The sequence below is a fragment of the Strongylocentrotus purpuratus genome, unplaced genomic scaffold (genome assembly GCF_000002235.5).
Source record: "Strongylocentrotus purpuratus isolate Spur 01 unplaced genomic scaffold, Spur_5.0 spur5_scaffold_12, whole genome shotgun sequence".
Taxonomy (NCBI): domain Eukaryota; kingdom Metazoa; phylum Echinodermata; class Echinoidea; order Camarodonta; family Strongylocentrotidae; genus Strongylocentrotus; species Strongylocentrotus purpuratus.
Genome location: NW_022145597.1, coordinates 21,977,975 through 22,001,277, shown reverse-complemented (window position 1 = coordinate 22,001,277; position 23,303 = coordinate 21,977,975). Strand labels below are relative to the sequence as shown.

Sequence of the window (23,303 nt, the reverse complement as noted above, 5' to 3'; positions counted from 1 at the left end):
ATTAGGCCATAAATAAAAGACTTTATGAATGAGTTCTAGTTCAGTAGATATGATAATTGGATAAACTGGATTTCTTTATCAATCAATGAATAGTCACTTTTCAAGAATGCTAACAATTTGGAAATTAAGTTAGACTGCCAAGGACAAGCTATGTGCAACAACAAGAGGTTGGTGTGCTTTTGGTTTTGTTTGTTTTCAGAAGTTTCCTGTTCAGAGAAGAATAGCTGCATTTCTTTTGCGGCAAGGTATTTGATTAGTGAAGTAAACACCTGCTGAAAGGGAGTCTGAAAAAGATTAGGGGGGAAGAAAAATGAGGCTCCAAGTATCGGGGGCTTTGTGCCCCGCCTTTGAGTTCGGCCAACGGTCCGGAACCAACCATTAACTATGGATGAGATTCTTTTGAACAATGTAGCCGTCATTTCTTTGATATCACTTCTCACCATTGTGGAAGTCTTTCTTTTCAGTCTCATCCGCCATTCAGGCAGAAATGTGTAATTGTGCCAAGAGAAGAATCGCGTGGTAACCGCGCACAAAAGCTTCCAAACAGGACCTATTGTAATGCTTTGATAAGCCTCTTCAGAGGCCTGCTTTGGAGTGGGTTTCGCCTCATTGTGCTCCGTCGACTATTGCCCCGCGGACAAATATTTTGATGTGAAGATAATAACGATGACAGGCCGGGCTGAGTGCCTTTGCACTGTTGCCTCTCGGTTTCTACCAGCACAATCGAAGGGGAGACATAATCGGGGGAGGAAATATGATGAAAGAGTTATTTTCGTCTCTTAGTGAGATAGTTCCATAGTAGTGCTTCTCTTTAGCGCCGTTATTGTTCAGTCAAGGGCTCAATGGCATGTGTGATACTTCTGGAAGTTTTAGTTTCAAATGGCTATAAACATGAGACAATACAATTCCTCTTGGACAGTGGATATGTTTAGTTGTTAAAATCAATGATTTAACATTACTACAATGTTTCTCACAGACATTCATCAATCTATCTATTACCATTATAATCAGGTTCAATAAATATCTGTTGTTGTTAACTGTTATGGTTACTACACCACAAGTTGTGAAAGCTTAATTGGTTCAATAGCTTCTATTTTTATTTAAAATAATAAAGCTTTTTTAAATTGCCAATCAATGGAACATTTCAATAACCTTACAAATCATCTGTTGCAGACAGAAGTGCGTTAACTCTGTGTAAAGGTATACAAGTTAATGCCTTTCTGGCTCCAAAGAGAGAATACCATCTGTTTAGAGCCAAAAGGGTGTTAACTCTTATGATTTTACACAGAGTTTCAGTTGAAGGGTGTTAACTCTTATGACTTTACACAGAGTTTCAGTTAAAGGGTGTTAACTCTTATGATTTTACACAGAGTTTCAGTTAAAGGGTGTTAACTCTTATGACTTTACACAGAGTTTCAGTTAAAGGGTGTTAACTCTTATGATTTTACACAGAGTTTCAGTTAAAGGGTGTTAACTCTTATGATTTTACACAGAGTTTCAGTTAAAGGGTGTTAACTCTTATGATTTTACACAGAGGTTTAGTTAAAGGGTGTTAACTCTTATGATTTTACACAGAGTTTCAGTTAAAGGGTGTTAACTCTTATGACTTTACACAGAGTTTCAGTTAAAGGGTGTTAACTCTTATGATTTTACACAGAGTTTCAGTTAAAGGGTGTTAACTCTTATGATTTTACACAGAGTTTCAGTTAAAGGGTGTTAACTCTTATGACTTTACACAGAGTTTCAGTTAAGGGTGTTAACTCTTATGATTTTACACAGAGTTTCAGTTAAAGCCTTTTGGCTCCAAACAGGTTATTAATGAAGAATGGCCTGCTGAGAGCCAGAAGTGCATTAACTCTGTATAACATGAAAATAGTTGAAGCCCTTATGGCTTTCTTTAGATCAACAGATAATGATCTATGACACCAAACTGGAAATAAAAGGACTCCCAAACTGGTAAATATGAAAACAGTATTTAAATTGTTTACAGTAACCTCAGAGAATCAATAATTCAAGCATATTATCTTTTTCATGATCTCACTGCTATTATGCATTCTAATGACCTTTTGAATGTACTACGGTTTATCTATTTCAAAGGAATTTTACAGCACAAAGCAAACAATAGCATCGGTTCTTTTGATACAAAAACTTGAAATCTTTTTCTGTTTGTTTCTGATTTGTGTAGGTGGCGCTTCCACATTGACATTGTCACAGACGTTGCATAGTTACAAAAACAAGAGTTGAAGAGTTATACCACTAACCCATTGCCTGTTGAAACCAGGTGGTCCGTGTATTAAGCCTATGGAAATTAGTTAATTCAGTAGTCAAGGAATTAGGAGTTAGAGCTCAAAATGAACTTGATTGTGAGAGATTGTTAATGTAAGTGTGACGGACAACTCAATACTCATGTTTTAGCTTTGCAGGATAATTAAATAATTAACAGTAGAAATTCTAGAGGGGGCTTGGGGGCTCAACCAACCCCTTTTCCTATTTCTTCAATTTCTCTTGATTATAAATGAATTCAATGTGAGTGAGGCACATGTAGAAAATGAATTCAGGAAGCCCTCAAGCCCTCCTCCAATTGTTCTTCTAGAACTGATGCTGCTAATTAATGGTTAATTTTATTTGAATCTCTGCTAATGTATCATTTTGATGCAAAGAAAGAATATAAGAGGACCAAAAATTATAGCTTTCAATAGATATCCTATCCTAACCCAGCGATGCTTCTCCAAATGAACCCAATGACACTGATTACACCATATTGCCTCATCCAAAAATGTCCCAGGACTTATTCTTAGATTGAGGTGAAAAATTTAATAGTACTTAAGTTCGAAACAATTAATTACCAAGTGCACGTTCATTAGCACTAATGCTGCATCCGTAGAGCCATGTGTAATACACAGCTGCACGCAAGCAATTAAAGAACCACTGAATAGTAAATGATCTTGCAATTGGCAACACTTGTCTGATCATTTGAGTTCACCATGTATTGGTACTTTCTTTGATATTTGTTTGTTCCCGGATATTTATGTTAGCCCTTGTATTAAGAATATGAAGTTTGGTCCTGATAAAATGATTAAGGATAGATCTATTTCTAAAGGCTTGGTCTTGGACTTGAGGTTTGGAATGTTTAGCATGTTAAATTAGTGTTGGAAAGTTGAAGTCTTGGTCTTGAAGGTGTGGTCTGGATCCAAATGTAGCCCTACTCAAGTATTGACCCCAAAGGCTGTAGTCATCTTGGAAGTCTTGGTCCATCAACAAGTTCTACCGGTACTCATATCCTAGTCCATTTCAGCAGGACCGGTTTGTTTGAAATTTGAAAGAAATGGTGGATCTTTAAGTGAACTAGGTTACTGCTTTTGTACTAATTACCCAACCAACTCTTTGCTTAATCCGATAAGCAGTATCTTTCAACAGATTTTAACCGTACTCGCCCATTATCGTGGTGTTTGTAATCTATTTGTCTCATTCCTACTCAATAGCCCAACCTCTTTAGGGTGTCTTCTAATCAGCTTGATAAGATTATTACAAAAGCATTTTGTCTTTGTGCAACTACCAGCTTTGCAAAACTATGCTGGAGAAGGGATAACCCGCTCTTGAACAGTGCGATAGCTTTGAGCTATCAGTTCTCAAGGGCCCTTGTTGTTATCACCGAACATCATTAAGATATGATTTGTAACATCTTTATTTTGTAATTGAAGGCCGGGATATTACGAGCAAATGGATGTTCAAAGTCTTTAATAAAAGCTTGTTAGACTTTGTTTGTCTGTTGGAGAGTTGTAAATTATGTTGACATTGATATGACAGGCTGACAACCTCAGCACACAAATAAAACATTCAAAGGCAATGTCTCTTGTTTTGCTGTTGTCATTGAGATAATTGCAATGTGGATGTGTGGGTGGAATGAGGGCAGTATGCAATAAATGTTTTGTTTTGTTTTGTTTGTATCGTAGATTCTCTGGTGCAAGTAAGGTCTGGCAATCCCGGCAAGTATTGGTACCCGCTGATGACAAACTTATGCCACTTAAGCAAGCACAGTGTTGTGATTTCTTGCACCATGGGTTAAGGTAAAATCTACATTTAGGAATCAAAATAAAGATATGTCAAGAAATTGTGTGTTTGTGAATTTTCATAGCATACAATTCTTGAACCATGTTGCTCCAAGCTAACAATATACCTTAAAAATTCATTGAGACCGTTGATCTTTATTCTGGTCCATTTGTAATGGATTTCTGATGTCATTTGTACTGCATTGGCTCTGTTTGGAATGATACAAAACATGTTTGTTCATGTAGGTTAGGAACCAGTGGACCTGCTCCTGAAACATCCTATCCAGGGGACCAAATATTTTAGGATTTAATTCATTAGGGTTGATGGTTCGCTGAGTTGCTGTGAAACTTTAGATGTTCATGGTTCTATTAAAGGCAGGACTCCACACTAACTTTTTTGGAAGGGGTTCTGGATTTCAATTTCTGGAGTCTCTAGGCTTGAGCCCTATGTAACAATTTGTGAAATTGTAGGGGTCCGACTTAAATTGTTGGTGCCAATGTGGCCCAGGTGCCTGTTATTTTCAAGCCCTGTTCCAAGGTGACCCCTCTGACCAAATCTTTAGCTATCCTGCTTCCATGGGATAGAGCTTGGCTTGGTGTCATCAAAGGTTATGATGAATTTCTTGAAGATGCCTTGAAGACTACCATTTACCATCCGTTGATGAGAGGGATGCAGTTTGGCATGGCAGGGTTAAAAGTCTAGCTAAATGTATTCTGGTAACAGAAACATCATTGGAATGAAAATAGAGGGTTGAGTTCTTATATTACTCAATATTGATGAACAAAGTGATGTGACAAATAGATGTGTTGGGTTGAATCTTGTAATCATGGTATCATCTTTTTAGGAGTTTCTAACATAATTAACAAATAAAATATGATCTCTGTATCGGTTTCAAAGTATTCTCATTTAACAACTTGGTGTTTTCAAAGCTGTAAACAGAACATTTCCTTGAGACTGCATTCATAAATAAGTAAAAGGGCAAAGTGTCGTAAAATATCACAGATTTTTTCAAAGTTCACAAGTCGGTATCCAAAAAGAAAAATAGGAGAAGGGTTGCTGCACTTGTATGCGTTCAGCATTTGGCCTTGAATGGTGATGAATTGCTCTAAACGATAAAAAGAAGAGTAGAAAAATTGCCTCTTTATATGGATTTGTGGTTTAGAATAGGGTGAGGAAATTGACAAAATGGGGGGATAATGGTACATCGTTGTGTCCCTATCAAAAAGCGACTACAAAGACGGACAGTGGAGCCTTACAAAGTTGTTTTTGCCAAAAGAGAATAGATTCCAGTAATGGTGAACTTTGATAAAGCCCTTTAGTCCCACCTGTGCTGTTCTATTGTTGGTTAGTGACAAGGCAGATAAATAGGAATTTGCGAATCACATCAGTTTGGAGCACAAAAGAGACAAAAGAGGGCTGTTTTTTAATATCCATTGAATTCCTCTTTGGGCTCGGTGTGGGGTGAGGTAACAAAACAATTCCTCCTTTTGCGCTATTCACCAAAAAGTTGCAAACTGTCTACCCCCTCTGCCTTTCAGTGTTGTGAAGAACAGTGGGCGAATAAAAGGAGAATCAAGTCTGTTGATTGCCAAAATATTTTTAATTCTTTTCATCCTATTGTGGCAGCTCCTCACTCTCTGTGAGCTATTTCTCGGCTATTGAAAGGGGGCGGACAATGAGAGAAGTACAGTGGGGGCATCCATGCGGGGCCTTCCAATGGAGCTCTTTGAAGTGCCACATAATAGAATATAAAGGACTAGAGGACAGAGCTTCAAAGCAGGTGACACGCTAGTCTGGATGGAAACATAATGATCTCAAGATTCAAAGACTTCCTATTCATAGTGATCCCTTTTATCATAATAGTCAACCTTCCTCCCTTCTCTCTCCTGCCCATTCCTTTTCGATCCAGTCGATTGAATAGCCCAAATAAGTCACCGACCATTATTAGTCAATGACGTTTTCAATAGCTTGTTTGGTTGTGTTCTCTCGCCCAATTTTCTTTGGCCTTTTGTCCGTCTCACAGCACTGGCTGCCTGCACACACACAATTGAATGAATCGAGTGGGGGTTGAAAAGAAACGGGAAGAATGGATGAATAGAATAGAAAGAGAATGAGTGAGAGAGGGGAAAAAAGGTAGGGTATTGTACTCGGTGTTTGTGTGTGTTAACTACCTCCTAAAGAATACTCTTATCTTGTTTTGAGAACAATGGGGGCAAACACACAAAGCCGGCAGCTAGCTAGTTGTGGTTGCGGGGGCTTGGACCGATTGTCTAGGGGCGGTTGAACGGGGCTAGCCAGGAGGAGGCCGCGTGGCCTGAGTGGTTGCCAAGCAGAGGCTCGCTCACTTTGATTGTTACACCTGGTGTGTGCGTAGAGAATAGCCGTTGGTGTATGTTGGTTTTGCCTATTTGGCTATGACAGATATATAGCCTTAATGAGATTCATAACCATCTCCTTCGGGAGAATGACCCTTTCCTTTGCCAATACCTTGCCCCGTCCTGTAACCCAATAGTGCAAACTTAACCCATTCTTTGCATTTTGGTACTCTAATAAGGTTAGTTAAAAAGCTAAACTATTCTAAACTGCACGCAAAAAGTTTTGTATGTCCTGTGCTCTTGAATTGAAAGAGTATTAAACATTCATACTGTTAGTTAGGGGGAGCAAACAGAAATTTGTCAAAGATTTCGAAAGTATAATGAAAGGAAACATAAATTAGTGGAAAATGTAGGTATTTTCCACTTATTTATAGAAAACTCTGTCAAATAAGATGGATTTCGATGTAAATGAAACATTGGGGAGGGAAGCAAGGGCTTCCAGAGGATCTGTTTCACTTTAGACACGAACAATACCTGTACAGATCAATCAACCATTGGCATATATCAAAGATTACAATGTCAGATAAAAGCAGACCTACCGCGCAAACAAACTGATTTTAGCTGAATAGGTCTTAATAGGGATAGGTTTACAAAAAGGGCAAAAAGATATATGTTCTCAACAAGTTAATGACAAGGAAAACTATATATATATCTACAATTTTGTGTAATGTATCAGGCTCTTTTGTTAGTTTCTGCATTACTCTTTCCAGGACTGATTACAGAGATCATCATTGACCAAGAGATATATCTCAGCCTCATTATCCAGTGTGTGATCTCTTGAGAGCAAGAAAGACATTAGGTCATCCATTTTTTGGATGAACTTAACACCCTTCTGGTGGTAGGCCTACAGCCAACCCTATCATTCTTGTTTAGTTCATCTTTTTATGCAAGGTGAAATAAGGTGACACAAACTGTTCTTGTTGTTTGTTCATCATTATCAAAACATCTCTGCATCATTTATTGATTCTGTTACTGTAGAGAGAGAAGCAGTAGTATCATTGTTTTCAAATAACCATTCAATTGTGTTTACAACTTGATTTGATATATTGTAATGGATGAGAACCTATCCTATTATTAAATTAATCCCCTTCTTAAGAAGATAACCCTTTAATACTCTTAAGTATGTCACTAATCTCAATCTTAATCCCTTGGAAATACTCCCTCAAATGAAGATAGGGCCATTGATTGTAAATGTAAGCTATTATGCATGTTGGCAGTTTTGTTATGCTCCTGCCCCAACTTTCTCAGTGAAGTGAATATAGATGTATATGGTTGTATGGTGATGATGATGATGGTGGTGATAGTAGTGATGATGATTATGCTATTCCAGTTTTAAGTACCCCTATGTATTGAAAATATTAACTTGAATTTAACTCTTGCAGCCCTCATGTGCACAAATTGCTTTAAGCAAGGAGAATGAAATTGAAAAAGGTTTTGAATTTCAACATAAATATATAGGTAATTTTGTTAAATTAATTGAAAAGATGGACAGAGCCGATTCCCTTGAAAATATATTCAAATAAAAGAAAATGAACAATGCCCTTTAAATGTAATCAGTGTACATTGTGCCCTTGTTTCTAGATTGCAAAGAAGTTTAGCAAACTGTTTTAATCAACATTGGACATTGTTGCTGTAATCGGGTTGCCATTGACTTGCAATCTTTATCTAGAGTAAAGAATGGGGTGGTGGAGGAGGAGGAGGGGGGGGGGCAGCGGAGGAAAAGGGGGTAGAGGATAAGGAGGGAGGGGATGTCCAGGAGGAGAAATAGGGACAGAGGAGGAGGAGAAGGGGCAGAGGAGGAAAAGGAAAGGGGAGGAGGAGGAGAGGAGGGGGTCAGGGGAGGGAGGGAAGAGGAGCATGAACAGGAAGAGAAGGAGCAGGGTGGGTAAGGAGATGAAAGTGGAAGGTTAAGAAGAGGATGTAGATGATGGAATGAGAAGAGAGAAGGGGAAGAAGGGAGCAGAGAAGAAGGAAGGGGAGTAGGTTGTGTATGAGGAGGAGGATAGAGATAGGGATGAAGAGGAGGACGGAAGGAAATTTAGAGAGGAGTAGGGAGATGAGAAGGGTAAGGGAAGGAGGGGGAGTTAAATGAAAATCAGAAGGAGCTAAGTGGAGTAGAGGAGGGGAGAGGGAGTGGATTGGAAAGAGGGGGAAGGAAGAGAAGGAGGAAGAGGATTGGAGAATATGGAGGGGAATAAGAAGGGGTTGAGGAGGAGGAGGAGGAGGAGGAGAAAGAGGAGGAGGAGGAGGAGGAGGAAGAGGAGGAGGAGGAGGAGGAGGAGGAGGAGAAGAAGAAGAAGAAGAAGAAGAAGAAGAAGAAGAAGAAGAAGAAGAAGAAGAAGAAGAAGAAGAAGAAGAAGAAGAAGAAGAAGAAGAGAAGAAGAAGAAGAAGAAGAAGAAGAAGAAGAAGAAGAAGAGAAGAAGAAAAGAAGAAGAAGAAGAGAAGAAGAAGAAGAAGAAGAAGAAGAAGAAGAAGAAGAAGAAGAAGAAGAAAGAAGAAGAAGAAGAAGAAGAAGAAGAAGAAAAAGAGAGAGAGAGAGAGAGAGAGAGAGAGAGAGAGAGAGAGGGGGGGGGGGTGAAAGGAGGACTAGATGGAAGGGAGGGGGACACGAGGAATATATATCTCCAGCAAACGGCCGTGAAGCATTCTTGTTGTACCTACATGTATCCTGCCCCCAAACATCCATATACTAGTACATCCTACTTATTTGACCCATTTACTTTGTGTATTTTTCTCTTTTTGTTTTTACCCTTGTTATCATTTTTTATCAGGATTGTATTATGTCAGAAAAAACAATAGTTTTTCTAATCCTTATTAAATCAAAGTCACAACAAACAAAAACAGGCAGATGCACAGGGTAGAGTGAATGAATGTCATTGAGAAATTAGGTTTATAGAAAAACAAATAAAACATTAAAGGTACAATACACTTTTTTGGGCGAAAAAATCTTCCCATGGCTGTTTTGTGTAACTTTGACGTGTTGGAAAATGAGACTTATTGAAAATATTGAAAAGTTTGAAGTAAAAGTATTATTGCCCTTTTTGTGTTAAAAAATGGCATAGATTTTTAATGTTGTGGATTATTGGGCATTCTTTCAAGATGTACACTATCATTTTTGGAAATACTTTTGATAGATTAGTTAACTGATAACCCAAAAGCTTGCCCAAGGTTCATTTAAAGCTTTTCTGATATAGCAGCAAGTATTGGATGTGGGGTGGATTTATCCAGGGAGATTCTGTAAACAAAGATAGAAGCTTGGCACAGGGATAAAGGGGGTAATAGCATTCTATCTTTTAAACTGTTAAAGATTTAGTACGCACATTCATCTGGTTTCATCTATAGATCTTTTTGGCTCAATATTTAGCACAATATTGTCTGTTTAGAGCCAAAAGGTTTCAATTCTATGTCAAGGTGTTTGAATTAAAGCTTTTTTGCATCTCAAACTCTCAACAGACATTTATTTTGAGAAGCCCACCTAGATTCATGCAAATACTTTTAGGATTCCCATTTAATTTGACTCTACCTTTGAACAATTATGTTTTAATTTCTGTGACCAATGCTAAGACAAAGAAGCCATTGTTTGAGTTATAACATGTCTCCGATATCAACATGACACACTTATGTCTGAGGGGTAAACAAGCGGAGTGAGAAGTTGAATGGTCTTGTTATGAGGTAGAAAAATGAAAAGCAATGAAAAAAACAACCGAGTAAACCCTGAGAGTTTTGCTATTTGATCTTTTTGTTTTGTCAATTATGTGGTTGCCCATTATGTGAACTTATGTGAAAAGGTTTTTGACCTTTCAGAGGACCAATTTAGTTTGACCCCTGATTATAATGATCAAATTTGCTATTTTTTATCAATATCTTTTAATAAAATATCATGTTAATGCCCTTTATTTCTAACCCATATGATTAATGAATGCAATAACTTTCTGATGTACCGGTATTGGTTAAAATATAAGTTATTTTTGTACACACTGTTAAAGGTATTTTTTCCACATTTGTTTGACTTTGTAAATTTCATAGGTTATTGAAGTGTTCTGTTGCTTGCTCTATTGATCATGAGCCTGGAAAATAGTGTCAGAAAAAGAGGAAGGGTTTGCAATGTTGAAATGAAAAATAGAATAAGACATTTATATGAACTTGAATCATAGAAGGTGTTTTGATAAAAAGAAAACAGAGAGAAGTCAAAATGGAAGCTTCAAACTTTGAAGGCAGGGGAAGGTCGCAGCTTCATCGTCAGCAGACCGAAAAAGAAGCGATGTTTTCGTCGACAATGAAATGTGACACACGCAGACCTCTCTGCTGATCGCCGCTGGAGGTTTGATGCAACGAAGATGTACGTGAGACGACAAACATGGTCACGCATGTTTTCCACCGTGAAAGGGAAGACTTGACGGAGAACCATGCGAACGAAAAGTGTGCGTGATCCTAAAAGTCATACGCGATGCAATCTACGTCCGTTTGAGCCATAGCCCCGAGACCTATACCATGTTGAATTACTAAGCTGTGTGCAGAAAGGCATAATTCATTCTCTTTAAAGACCCGGTTTTCTTTGAAAAGGAAAATGCCCCCATCTTAATAGAATCATCGTTTACCGTAACCCTGTAGTTAGCAAGGTTTGTTATCGTTTGCCTGTCGGGAAGGGAAAGGAACTCCTTTCACTAAATCACGCTCGCCATTCAAATTACAGTTGAATGTCCTAAGTGCTCGTATTAAGGAATCATCTTTTAAAGAGCCCATAACTTGTTGATTAAGTATTAACACGTCATGTCAAAAAATGCCTGTTCAACCATTTTAAGAAGGATTTGATGCACGTGACATCAAGGCATGGATCATATTGTCTCTTTGGAGCCAGAAGGACGTTTAGTAATATACTTTGACACAATTAATGCCCTTCTGGCTCTCAACAGGTGACTTCTTCAATGTTGAATCGGTATCAGGATCAAGCTCTTGCTCTAAAACTGTGACTATTTATTCATGTTATGAGGTAAAGTGTCCCTTAACATTGTGCAGACTATCAAGAACATTATGTTTTCTTCTTTTTCTTTATGTCTTTCCCCTTTTCCCCTCTGGAGCTAATGTAAGAATGTTTCACCTCTTGACTTCTTGGTGAAGAGAAAGTTCACAGAAGAATAATTTTCTCACGAGACTTGCATCAGCTGCCGCAGGGGGCTACATGTATATTGTGAGTCGATCGAAAGATGCCGTTTCACTCGTAACGCCCGTGTACATGGCTGTCGCGTTAGCTCTGCCCGCAAGCAAAGCCCATATACGTTATTCTTCACCGAGCCGCGGGACGCCCCATCGTTCATGTTCCTGGCCGCGGCTTTGACATTTTGGTTTCAGGCTGTAAGTGCAAACCACAGCCAGCCGAGAGCTAGAGGGCAAGGCGGATTTCGCCGCCATTGGGAAGACGGCCAATTCAAATTCGTGCTAGAATTGTACTGTTGTATTGCGTGTGCAATAACGCTCAATCAGTATGTAGTATTTAGTGATTAAAAGTTAATAAACCGTATCTTGTTTTTCCTCTAATAAAGCGTAAGACAAGGTTTTATTTCAATATCTTAAAAAATTTATTACAATTTCATAGTTGGCCATTTTATAAATCTCTGTTTTTTACTGTCTGTCTATCTGTCTTTCTCTCCCTCTGTCTCTGTCTCTGTCTCTTTCTCTCTCTCTCTCTCTCTCTCTCTCTCTCTCTTTATGTCCTGCTAAAGATGAGATTAATGTAATTTGTCTGTTTTGAGCCAAAAGACGTCAATTGTGTGTAAAACGATAAGAGTTAATGCCCTTTTAGCTCCAACAGATAATATGATAAAAGCTAAAATACATACCAATTTAGTAAAGGCCATTTGGTATCTTAGTAAGTGTACCTTCCAAGCTGTGAGTTGAAACATGAATGGAGGACAACGAAAAGAGGGAGAGAAAGATAGAGATGATGATACAGAAAGGTGTATGATATTTAGACAGAAAGGTAAAATGTCACTCATTCAACCAGAAGCTCATACAATAAGTCTTCTATTCCAATTATTTCAAGTAAAGATTCCTTCAAATGTTTATTCCTTCTGAAGATACTTATAGCATAGAACCACCCTCCATCTAGACTTACCCTCCATCTAGACTTAATATTAAAAATCCAGACGCATTTAAGGCTCAAGTGCAACAGCATTTTCAAAAGTATTATTTTATGATTTCATGCGCACACCCAGTACAGCCATATTTACCCCACAAAGATCTCAAGTTGAACTTAACTCTAAGTTGGACTTAAAAATTATGGAGAGCCATTTGTAGCCTTAAAATAAAATATATTCAAAAGCAAAAATTCAAGTATTTTAGACTTTTCATAAATTCCACATCAAGAACATGAAATTTCCTTGATAAATAGAAAATATGAATGATTTGAATCAACATTTTATACCTTTTAAAATAACTTTTACAAAATAGTTTCATTGATGCTAATGGCTTTCTATAATTGTTAAGTCCAACTTAGAGATAAGTTCAACTTAAGATCTTTGTGAAACACCCCCAAGGAATGCAAGCCCTATGTCTACAGATTCAGATTCAGCATGCCCAGGATGTAATTTGGAGTAGAAAGATGTTATAAAAGCAAATTAAAGGGATTGTTGAGTTCTGTTGCAGAGGGCGACACACAAAATAATTTTTTTGTGAGATAATGAAAAACTGAGTGCCAAATTTGAAAGAACATACAATTTAAATGACAGAATCATCTTTGTTTGATCAAAATTGGTTCAGAGACAGCTGACATATCCATAAATATAACAATTTCTATTACTTGTGTACCACCGCAAATATTAGATAATTTGAAAAAACGAAATAGCGCCTTTTACGTCGTATTTCAGCCAATGCCGATGTTAGCTTTTTTGTTGGCATTTTCGTGTTGGTTATATTATGCACAACCAGCCGGCCCATATGTATTGTTATTTTTAGTTAAGTAATTAATGAACGGCCACCATATTTTGTTGAAAGTGGAGCTGAATTGGTATGATCTTATTGGCTAAGTTTCACACATTTTGGGGTCTTAAATTACCTTCATAGCAATTTTAGGTTCTAAAAAGGCACTAGAAATGTCATAGATAAGAATAAGAGCAATAACCATACACTTTGAAGGCACTTGCGGGCTGAAAATAGAACTCAACTATCCCTTTAAGTAATAAGAAACCTAACATGAAGAAGAGGAAGAGATGAGATATGATTATAATAAAAGTAATATAAGAACAACAAAATATAATATTGGAAAGAGTGTTCAAATTTGAGAGATAAGAGAAAGAGAGAAAGAGATAGAGGGGTGGGGAAGAAAAATACAGAGAAGCCATTCAATCTATATTTAATTGCACAATACCATAGACATTAATCAAGGAAGATGAAAAAATATGATTTGATATTGGATACAGCGTGAATTTGAAGTAGAAATAAATAGAAATCCCATTTAAATTGTTTTGACATAAACACCTATATTTAGCATTATCTTAAGATCCATATACTTTTATATCCTGTACCATTTCATTAAGTTCTTTTGAGCCGTATAATATAATTTTAAAATAGAATGGATACGATTATTTTAGGCAATGGAGGGAGGACAAAGAATCATCAATGACATTGATGGGAGTGAAAATAAAGAGGTCAATAGAATCAGTGTGTGACTAGTAAGTGGGCGAGAAAGAGAGAGAGAGAGAGAGAAAAGGAGACGAGACGAGAGAAAGAGAGAGAAGACGAGAGAAAGAGAAGACGAGAGAAAGAGAGAGAAGACGAAAGAAAGAGAGAGAAGACGAGAGAAAGAGAGAGAAGACGAGAGAAAGAGAGAGAAAGAGAGAGAAGACGAGAGAAGACGAGAGAAAGAGAGAGAAGACGAGAGAAAGAGAGAGAGAGAGAGAGAAAAGGAGACAAGATGAGAGAAAGAGAGAGAAGACGAGAGAAAGAGAGAGAAGACGAGAGAAAGAGAGAGAGAGAGAGAGAAAAGGAGACGAGACGAGAGAAAGAGAGAGAAGACGAGAGAAAGAGAGAAGACGAGAGAAAGAGAGAAGACGAGAGCAAGAGAGAGAAAGAGAGAGAAAGAGAGAGAAGACGAGAGAAAGAGAGAGAAAGAGAGAGAAGACGAGAGAAGACGAGAGAAAGAGAAGAGAAGACGAGAGAGAAAGAGAGAGAAGACGAGAAAAGAGAGAGAGAGAGAGAAAAGGAGACAAGACGAGAGAAAGAGAGAGAACGAGAGAAAGAGAGAGAAGACGAGAAGAAAGAGAGAGAGAGAGAGAGAGAGAAAAGGAGACAAAGACGAGAAAAAGAGAGAAGACGAGAGAAAGAGAGAGAAGATGAGAGAAAGAGAGAGAAGACGAGAGAAAGAGAGAGAGAGAGAGAGAAAAGGAGAGAAGACGAGAGAAAGAGAGAAGACGAGAGAAAGAGAGAGAGGGGTGGAATATGGAGAAGAGGAGAGAAAGAGAGGGGAGTGGGAGAAGAATAGGGACAGGGAAAGAAAAAGATCTCTAAAATTATTCCTTGCATAAAATAGACAAAAATAATCCAGTGTCGATCAACAAATTAAAAAGAATCGGTAATAAGTTAATTCTTTTCACTAATACATAAAAAGAGGGGGAAAGATATGTAGTGCTTTGAATGCTTTTTAGTAAGAATTGTTAACTCTGAAAGATGTAAGTTGTGTTTCTTATTCGGCAACATTAAATAACCTAAACTTTTTTCAGTGTTAAAAAGGAAGATAAATTATCCAGCAATTACATGTTTGGGGCACATAGATGTGTCTAAATTAGCAGCATAGCATCCATTCTAAATCGATCATACAATGCTGGAAATACTGTATGTACTGGGTATTGTAAACTTGATCTGCAAAGTATGTGAAAAGCTGCGTAATAATAATATTTCTAAGCATGGACTCATTGTGGTAGGGTTCATGTTCAGAGTGAAATGCAAACTTCTTGAGAGAGAGAGAGAGGGATTTCTATTTTAAGCAAAGTCATGGTCAGCATATCACCCCTTGTTATCTTCTACTTAGGTAGCCTCAAAAAGAGATGGAGAGGGAGAGACATGGAGAAAAATAGAGGAAAATAATATTTCTATTTTGTCTACCTTTTATTTTGATGGTTCTTTTATGATAATAAACACAACAGTAGAGTTTTCTCATATATTACATATTTTTACACTGTGTGACCAAAACAAATTTTCATGTATTCTGTGAATTTGGATGAATAAAAAGAATTTAATTGATTGAATTGAAAGAGGGGAGAGAGATAGAGAGGGATTACAAGGAGACAACAGGGAAAGTGAGTGAGAGCCAGAGAGAGAGAAAGCGAGAGAGAGAAAGCGAGAGAGAGAGAGAGAGAGAGAGAGAGAGAGAGAGAAAGAAAGGGGAAAGGTGCTTTCACTTTAGCAATGATCTTCCCATGTTCCTATTGAGATCCAGGAGATATCGCCTAGCTGAAATCAAATGCCCAAATTGGCCACACGTAGATCACCAAGATTTTCTACCTCTTTCAAAATATTTGGATAAATGTCTTCTGACAGTTTTTCCTCCTCTCCTTGCACTTCCAGAGCTGGTCTCCCACTGGCTCATTGGGCTGCATGCCAAGGAGTAGTAAATGCATATTCATGAGATGCAAATGATGCTGTGTGCTGATGGTTATTCATGAGTAAGCTGCTTGATTGGCAGATGAGCTGTAAGCTCAGTGTGGGAAGATTGCTAGTCTTGGTTTCCAGGCCTTCAAATGGTGTTTGGCAATCGTGATGTTAGAAATGGCGTATAAATCTCCCTTTAAACCACAAAAACAGCAATTTGTACCGTTTGCATGAGTAATTACGACGGATGTGCTTACCCTTAAACTCTCTGGAATATAGATTTTAAAAGAGAACTGTGGAAGTCCGAACAGGGACTTGTAACGAGTCTGGACAAGGAATCTAATTGTTCAAAGAAGTTTTGCAGTACGAGGACACGTAGCTGAATGACTCTGCCATATGTCTCAATACAATGGGTACAATTGATACCAATAGACCCTTTTAGGACACCAAATTGAGTTGCTACTTTTCCAATCAAAAGGGGATTGAGTCTGTTCTCATTTTGAACTAAGTTTATTCACCTATTTACCCTTCCACCACCACCCCCCCCCCCCCCCATTCGCTCTATTTTGCACTGCTGGTCACTATTTTATTGATATATTGGTAGAATTTTGTATGGTTGTAGGGAAAAGGTGAGAGTGTAAATTAGTCTTTCAGAGTTATTTTTTTAATTTCACTGGTTTTATTCTATCCATTGAAAAAAATCAATCATGGCAAGTTATCTATCCAAGTTGCAGGATTTTTCTTTTCTTACAGTAGAATATAAAGCAAAGAAAGCTCTACAAAAGAGTCGGACAGAGAAACTATGAAAAGACAAATTCACCTTGAAAGTAAATAAGTTGTATGTCACATACAGATAGGTACCTCTTCTGAAAAATAACAATCATGTTCAAATATAAGAAGCTTTTAAATATTACTTTTGATATTAGAATAATTGACACAAAATGACAGGTTAATTTTATTAAGATAAGGTAGGTGATTTTAATCTTTTATTTCGTGCACAGCTATTTTTGAATCTTGTATTTGATGAACTTGCAAATGATTCTTTTTCTTTTTCTTTTTGTATAGTTATATTGAACTGAGTAGTAGCCATATAACAAGCAACACCCCCACATTTTAAATCTCTTATTGGTAAAAGATTTTGAAATGCTTACAAAATGTGAAGGATATCTAAAAGTGATATGTCTGGGAATAACCCTAAAGAATTGGTAAAAGTTTATAGAGGTTCTCTAAAAGTGATATGTTTGACTTGTTTCTTAATTATTAATCACAATAAATAATAATGTCTATGAATTAAATAGTATCTACATATAGTTCATTTAAGAACTTGTTGGAAAGAGGCTAATTACAAACTTTCATGGCTTATCATGTCAAACTCTTTCATTTCACTGGTATATATTTATCACATTTTACATTTATGATGGATGAAATGCAATAGAATAATAATGATATATATTACATCTTCAATCATTCATTTATTTATTAGTTTCCTCAGTAATTATTTGTGAATTAATTAATATATTTATTCATCTTTATTTTCATTTATTGATTCATTCAACAGGCATGACATGACTAATTTATGCAGATTTAAATGAGGCATGACAGAATCATAGAACATTATAAAAAAAAATGAGAAAATACACAGCAGCCAAATGCCTTGGAATAACCTTAAAAGAAGTGGTCAATTCTTTCTAGAGGTTCTCCAAATAGGCTGGTGCATAGATAAAAAGATATATATTTGAATGATTATATGATTTGGTAACTTAAAATCAAAAGCAACAATATGAATTTGAGAGAGAGAGAGAGGAGAGGAGAGGAGAGGAGAGGAGAGGAGAGGAGAGGAGAGGAGAGGAGAGGAGAGGAGAGGAGAGGAGAGGAGAGAAGAGGAGAGGAGAGGAGAGAGAGAGAGAGAGAGAGAGGGGGGAGAGAGAGAGAGAGAGAGAGAAGGAGGGGGAGAGAGAGAGAGAGAGAGAGAGAGGGGGAGAGAGAGAGAGAGAGAGAGAGAGAGAGGGGGGGGGGGGGGGGAGAGAGAGAGACATAGAGGCACATAGAGAGAGAGAGTTAGAAGTGGGGGGGGGGGGTGGGAGAAGAGAAGGATCAGGGAAAGACAAGATCTCTATAATTATTAATTTCATATTCATTTGGGAAATGCTCAATATTGAAGTGGATGATTGTTGAATAAGGGGATCCTCTGTTGTCCATTTTGAGGGTCCAAGTTCAGGGTAGGGGGCAGGATTAGGCTCCAGCTGGGTCATTAGGTCATCTATTGGGCCACACAGTAGCTATAGGATTCATATGGACAGAGAGCATTCTAGGAGGATAAATTCAATTTGATATTTTACATTTATCATGGGGTTTAGAACTTTAAATATAACTTCCAAAGTTCCATCATTTTTTGTTTTTTGGAAACACTTATTTCAAAAACCTATTTTTGTCACACCAAATTTGGTGCTTGTCTGCTTGGTAGGTTATTGCTTATTTTTTCTACAATATTTGTGATTTATTTTCACCATACCTCTTCATCAGTATAGTTCACCTAATATTTTTTTTAAACTTCCTCCTCTGTTTCATGTTCTCTCTCTCTCTCTCTCTCTCTCTCTCTCTCTCTCTCTCTCTCTCTCTCCCTCTCTCTCTCTCTCTCCCTCTCTCTCTCTCTCTCATTTTCAAATTCACTTTCTTTTTATGTTTTTTTCTGTATATTCAAAACTATTGTCACTCTATGCAACTGTTTTACATGCCTTTCATTTCTGTATAGACGCTCATGTAAGCTCATTATATACCTATTCACATCAGTTGAAGCCTCCACCCTGTTTTTACCAACACTTACCGATTTTGATTACCCCTGTTTTTTTTTCATTCACGTTCTCTTGACTGCAGGCCCAAACTCATGTCTGTCAACTGGTCTAATTACCTATCTTGATTCTTCACCACTGATGGCATCATCAAGACTGTTGCATGCTGGGAGTGACCCGATCCGCAGGTCAACCAAAGTACAGAGGGAAAGTTCAGGTGCTGCTGCCGGGATGTCAAGAGTTTTTTGTCCTGAAACAACCCTCCCCGAGATTGCTGAAATTGTGATGAGAGAAGCAGGGATTCTGGAGGAGGGTTTTTAAACCGGAGGAAAAAAGAAGTAAGTAGAGGTAAGAAGAAGGCATAAAGAGGCATCAAGACGATGTGATGTGAGTAACAGACACTGTTATGCTTGTCAATTGAGGGAACTGTTTTGTGGGGGTTATTTATGACAAAAGCGCAATTCTTGTTTTGCGGTCAATTCCAGCCCTGTTCGCACGAACGACATGCACCCCCGCATGCTGTCCTATCATCAAAAATGGCCGGTGGATAAAAGCGAGGTGGGGATGAGAGTTTTTGTAGAGGTGAAAGTTCTCCTCAGACTTCAAAATGGAGACCCAACATGTGGCAATGCCATTAGAAGAATCGACTTGAATAACTCCATTTTTCACAGGTCAAACTGCCTTTGAACGGGTAACAAGGATCTATTGTGTAATTGAGGCCTACTTTTTGATCGTTGATAGAGAGGAGATTCTCCGGTCTTTATCACTCCGAAAGAATTTCAAACCGCGGCCGCCTGACGCTGCCATCAAGGGGGGGTCACGGACGCATCAGAATGTGTTTGCCGATGACTTTGTCTCGCGATGCTTAAAGTGCGCTTGACTTGTAGCCAGATTGGTAACAATGATGTATTGACTTATAATTACATGCCATGCTGAAATGTCACTGACTTATTATTTTGGAGGGGGGCTCCATCGGGGAGCGAAATGCCGCACGGCACTTTCATTGGCAAGGTTTCCTCGGCGCGAGAGATGACTCTATACAGCTTGTCATCCCACGTGTTAATTTAGAGACAGCCTAATGAGGATGAGAAGAAAAAGAGATTGATGCTAGCGTAGCGGATTGTCGTGAATATGTGTTAATAGATCTTGCAGCTGCCAGTGGGCCGTTCTCCATTTTCCAGCGCATCGCCGAAGGTTTTTTTTATTAAATGCGTGGTGGAATGTAGTAAACAAGGGTCAGGAAAATTGAGTGGAAAGAAGATTACTTTATTATTAGCATGCTGTTGTAATTATTTTTAATAACTTCCGCCGCTTTTTGTATTTTTTTCTCTCCCTCCTCCTCTTCCCCTGTCCCCATGCAAGCTCTTCTTTAGAGATGAGGGGCGTAGGTGTCTAGAGGGAGCTTTGTTGACAGAGTTTGGGGACATTGACTGAGGCAAATAACTCCAAGCACCTATTCCCAAGAGCCCGGCTTGCCCTCTTTTTCTTCAATGATGAATTTCAGAAGCAGCATGAGGTGGGTTTTTATAGATTTTTCTGCCCAAATATCCGATAGGACAGAGCATGTTGAAATACTTACCCAAAGAAATCAGTTAACGCAGTTTTGATTAAAAGACGCTTTTGATGAGCCCTAAATACGGGTTAGACCGATTGCTTTGCGCCACACAATAAGAAAATCTTCCGTCATCTGGGACAAGAATGCCGAACCGGTCGTCATCGATCCCCAGTGAAATGACATCCTTTGTGTCTTTTGATGTCGGGATGACTGTTTTCCCTTTCGATGTGGCCCCCGCGCAATGGGGTTCCTGGCCCCTATGATGAGTTTAGCAGAGCGGTAGGACTTTGAAGAAGTTTCGCAGCCGCATGAGGTCAGAGAAGGTGAAGCCCAACCCTTGGTAATGAAAGATACTCAAGGGCGATCAAATAAGATGGCAAATGGGAAGAAAGAGAGACCATGATAATCTGTCATCTCCCTCTCTCAGAGAAAGATTTCGCGACTCGCGCTGGGAGGGTTAGCCGGCCAAAGGTTGCCGTTCTGACGATCTTAAATGGCTCCGGTTTCTTTAACAACCGTCTCCAACTGGATTTAGGGTATTATTCGGCACCTTAGACAACACGATGTTGTCATCAGGGTATATTGAAAGAGACAGCATTTCGCAAAATGCATTAAGACCACTTTCGGTTGCGCATCGCCGGAGGATTTTCAAGAATGCAAGATGGAGGGAAAATGGGTTCAATGTGTGTGTATTTGGGCGAGCCGAGAATGGACGAGTTGGCCTAGTGACCCAAGTTTCAATTGCAAATGTCATTCCGTTGAACCTTCTTTGTAAGCGGAGCCCGAATGGAGCGCTCCGGGGTTTGTTTTGGCGACAGTAGACTTCATCCTTCTAAGCCGCATTCTTTTCGTTTTGTTAACATCGTCTGCGATTGGACGGGTAGATTTGTTCGTAATCACGGCATCAAAATAATTCTTTCAAAAAGTTGAAAAGGATAAATGAGGATGACAATAAAAGGGCACGGGCAAGCCCAAAGAATTCCAATCTTTTTTTCAAGCAAACAATAAAAGATCATCATGAGCTCTCCCGCTGTCGCAGACATACTTTTGTCGTAAACTGTAATTATTATGTCGCGACAGTCACGAAAACAGTCCTGGGAGAAGGATTCATAATGTCAGGATCGTCTTGCCTTACAAAAATGATAACCGGCTCAATCGTATTTGTTAACTTGCGCTTGCCGTCAAGTCTTGTTTTTCTTTCACATTCGAGATAAATCCCCAAAGAAAACAGGTTCACAAATTGGGAGGATAGTTATTATATTAGAAACATCTGGGTAATGCATGTCTGCAAATTGAGGCATTCAAAAACACGTATTTTTCAATCTACTGCAGGTCGAACTTCAGCAAATTGGGTTGAATTAGTCCAATGATTTATCAAGCGCCAATTAATGTCAATCTCTTTATTCCATAACAGTTACCAAATTCCTGCTACCAAGTTATCAAACAATAATCATGTCATCATGAAATCAATTTTCAATTCATTACATTGTTCTATTTGGTCACAGAACAACCATATACTTTGTACAGTAATAAGGCATTGACACTTGGCACTCCATAAGTTTTTTGGCTAAGACGAGTCAGTTTTTACTTATTCTGCTTGTACTACTATGAGCTGTTAAGAACAATGTCTAAGTTTCACAGTAACAACAACACCCATAACAAATGATGCTCCTACATCTGCACCGCAATAGTTGCTTTAAAATTTATTTCATCAAAGATAATGTGTATAGGGTTAGGTTTAGGTTTGCAATTGGGTTTAGTTCATGTATAGGGTTGGGTTTAGGTTTGCAATTGAGTTTAGTTCATGTATAGGGTTGGGTTTAGGTTTGCAATTGAGTTTAGTTCATGTATAGGGTTAGGTTTAGGTTTGCAATTGAGTTTAGTTCATGTATAGGGTTGGGTTTAGGTTTGCAATTCAGTTTAGTTCATGTATAGGGTTAGGTTTAGGTTTGCAATTGAGTTTAGTTCATGTATAGGGTTGGGTTTAGGTTTGCAATTCAGTTTAGTTCATGTATAGGGTTAGGTTTAGGTTTGCAATTGAGTTTAGTTCATGTATAGGGTTGGGTTTAGGTTTGCAATTAGGTTTAGTTCATGTATAGGGTTAGGGTTAGGTTTGCAATTGAGTTTAGTTTATGTATAGAGTTAGGTTTAGGTTTGCAATTGGGTTTAGTTCATGTATAGGGTTAGGGTTAGGTTTGCAATTGGATTTAGTTCATGTATAGGGTTAGGTTTAGAGTTAGGATTATGTATAGGGTAAGGTTAGGTTTGCAATTGGGTTTAGTTCATGTATAGGGTAAGATTTAGAGTTAGGATTATGTATAGGGTTAAGGTTAGGTTTGCAATTGGGTTTAGTTCGTGTATAGGGTTGGTTTAGGTTTGCAATTAGGTTTAGTTCATGTATAGGGTTAGGGTTAGGTTTGCAATTGAGTTTAGTTCATGTATAGGGTTAGGTTTAGGTTTGCAATTGGGTTTAGTTCATGTATAGGGTTAGGGTTAGGTTTGCAATTGGGTTTAGTTCATGTATAGGGTTAGGTTTAGGTTTGCAATTGGTTTTAGTTCATGTATAGGGTTGGGTTTAGGTTTGCAATTAGGTTTAGTTCATGTATAAGGTTAGGGTTAGGTTTGCAATTGGGTTTAGTTCATGTATAGGGTAAGATTTAGAGTTAGGATTAGGTATAGTGTTTGGTCAAGGGTTAAAGTCATGAATTTAATAATAATAATAATTAATAATAATAACGATAATAAAATATGGTGCTTATAAAGCGCTTGCCACCAGAGTCTCTAAGCGCTATTTGGTATGTATCGTATGTTGACCACAGAGCAGTTATTGCCGCAGCATGGGTCGTACAACCTATAGAAGAAAAAGGGGGAAGGGAGACATGTAAGAAGAAGAAGGTGGAGAAAGAAGATCAATTAAAGAAAAAGAAGATACAAGTAAAAAGAAAAAAAGT

The 23,303-nt window shown here is 38.2% G+C and overlaps 1 long non-coding RNA gene across 1 annotated transcript; it reads left to right on the top strand.

The window, feature by feature from the left end:
* The first annotated feature begins 3,872 nt into the window (after nucleotides 1–3,872).
* On the top strand, nucleotides 3,873–22,257 carry LOC115922709. The gene is made up of 3 exons (XR_004063569.1): nucleotides 3,873–4,067; nucleotides 18,883–19,135; nucleotides 20,160–22,257. It is a non-coding gene; the product is annotated as an uncharacterized LOC115922709 (long non-coding RNA).
* Nucleotides 22,258–23,303: the final 1,046 nt, after the last annotated feature.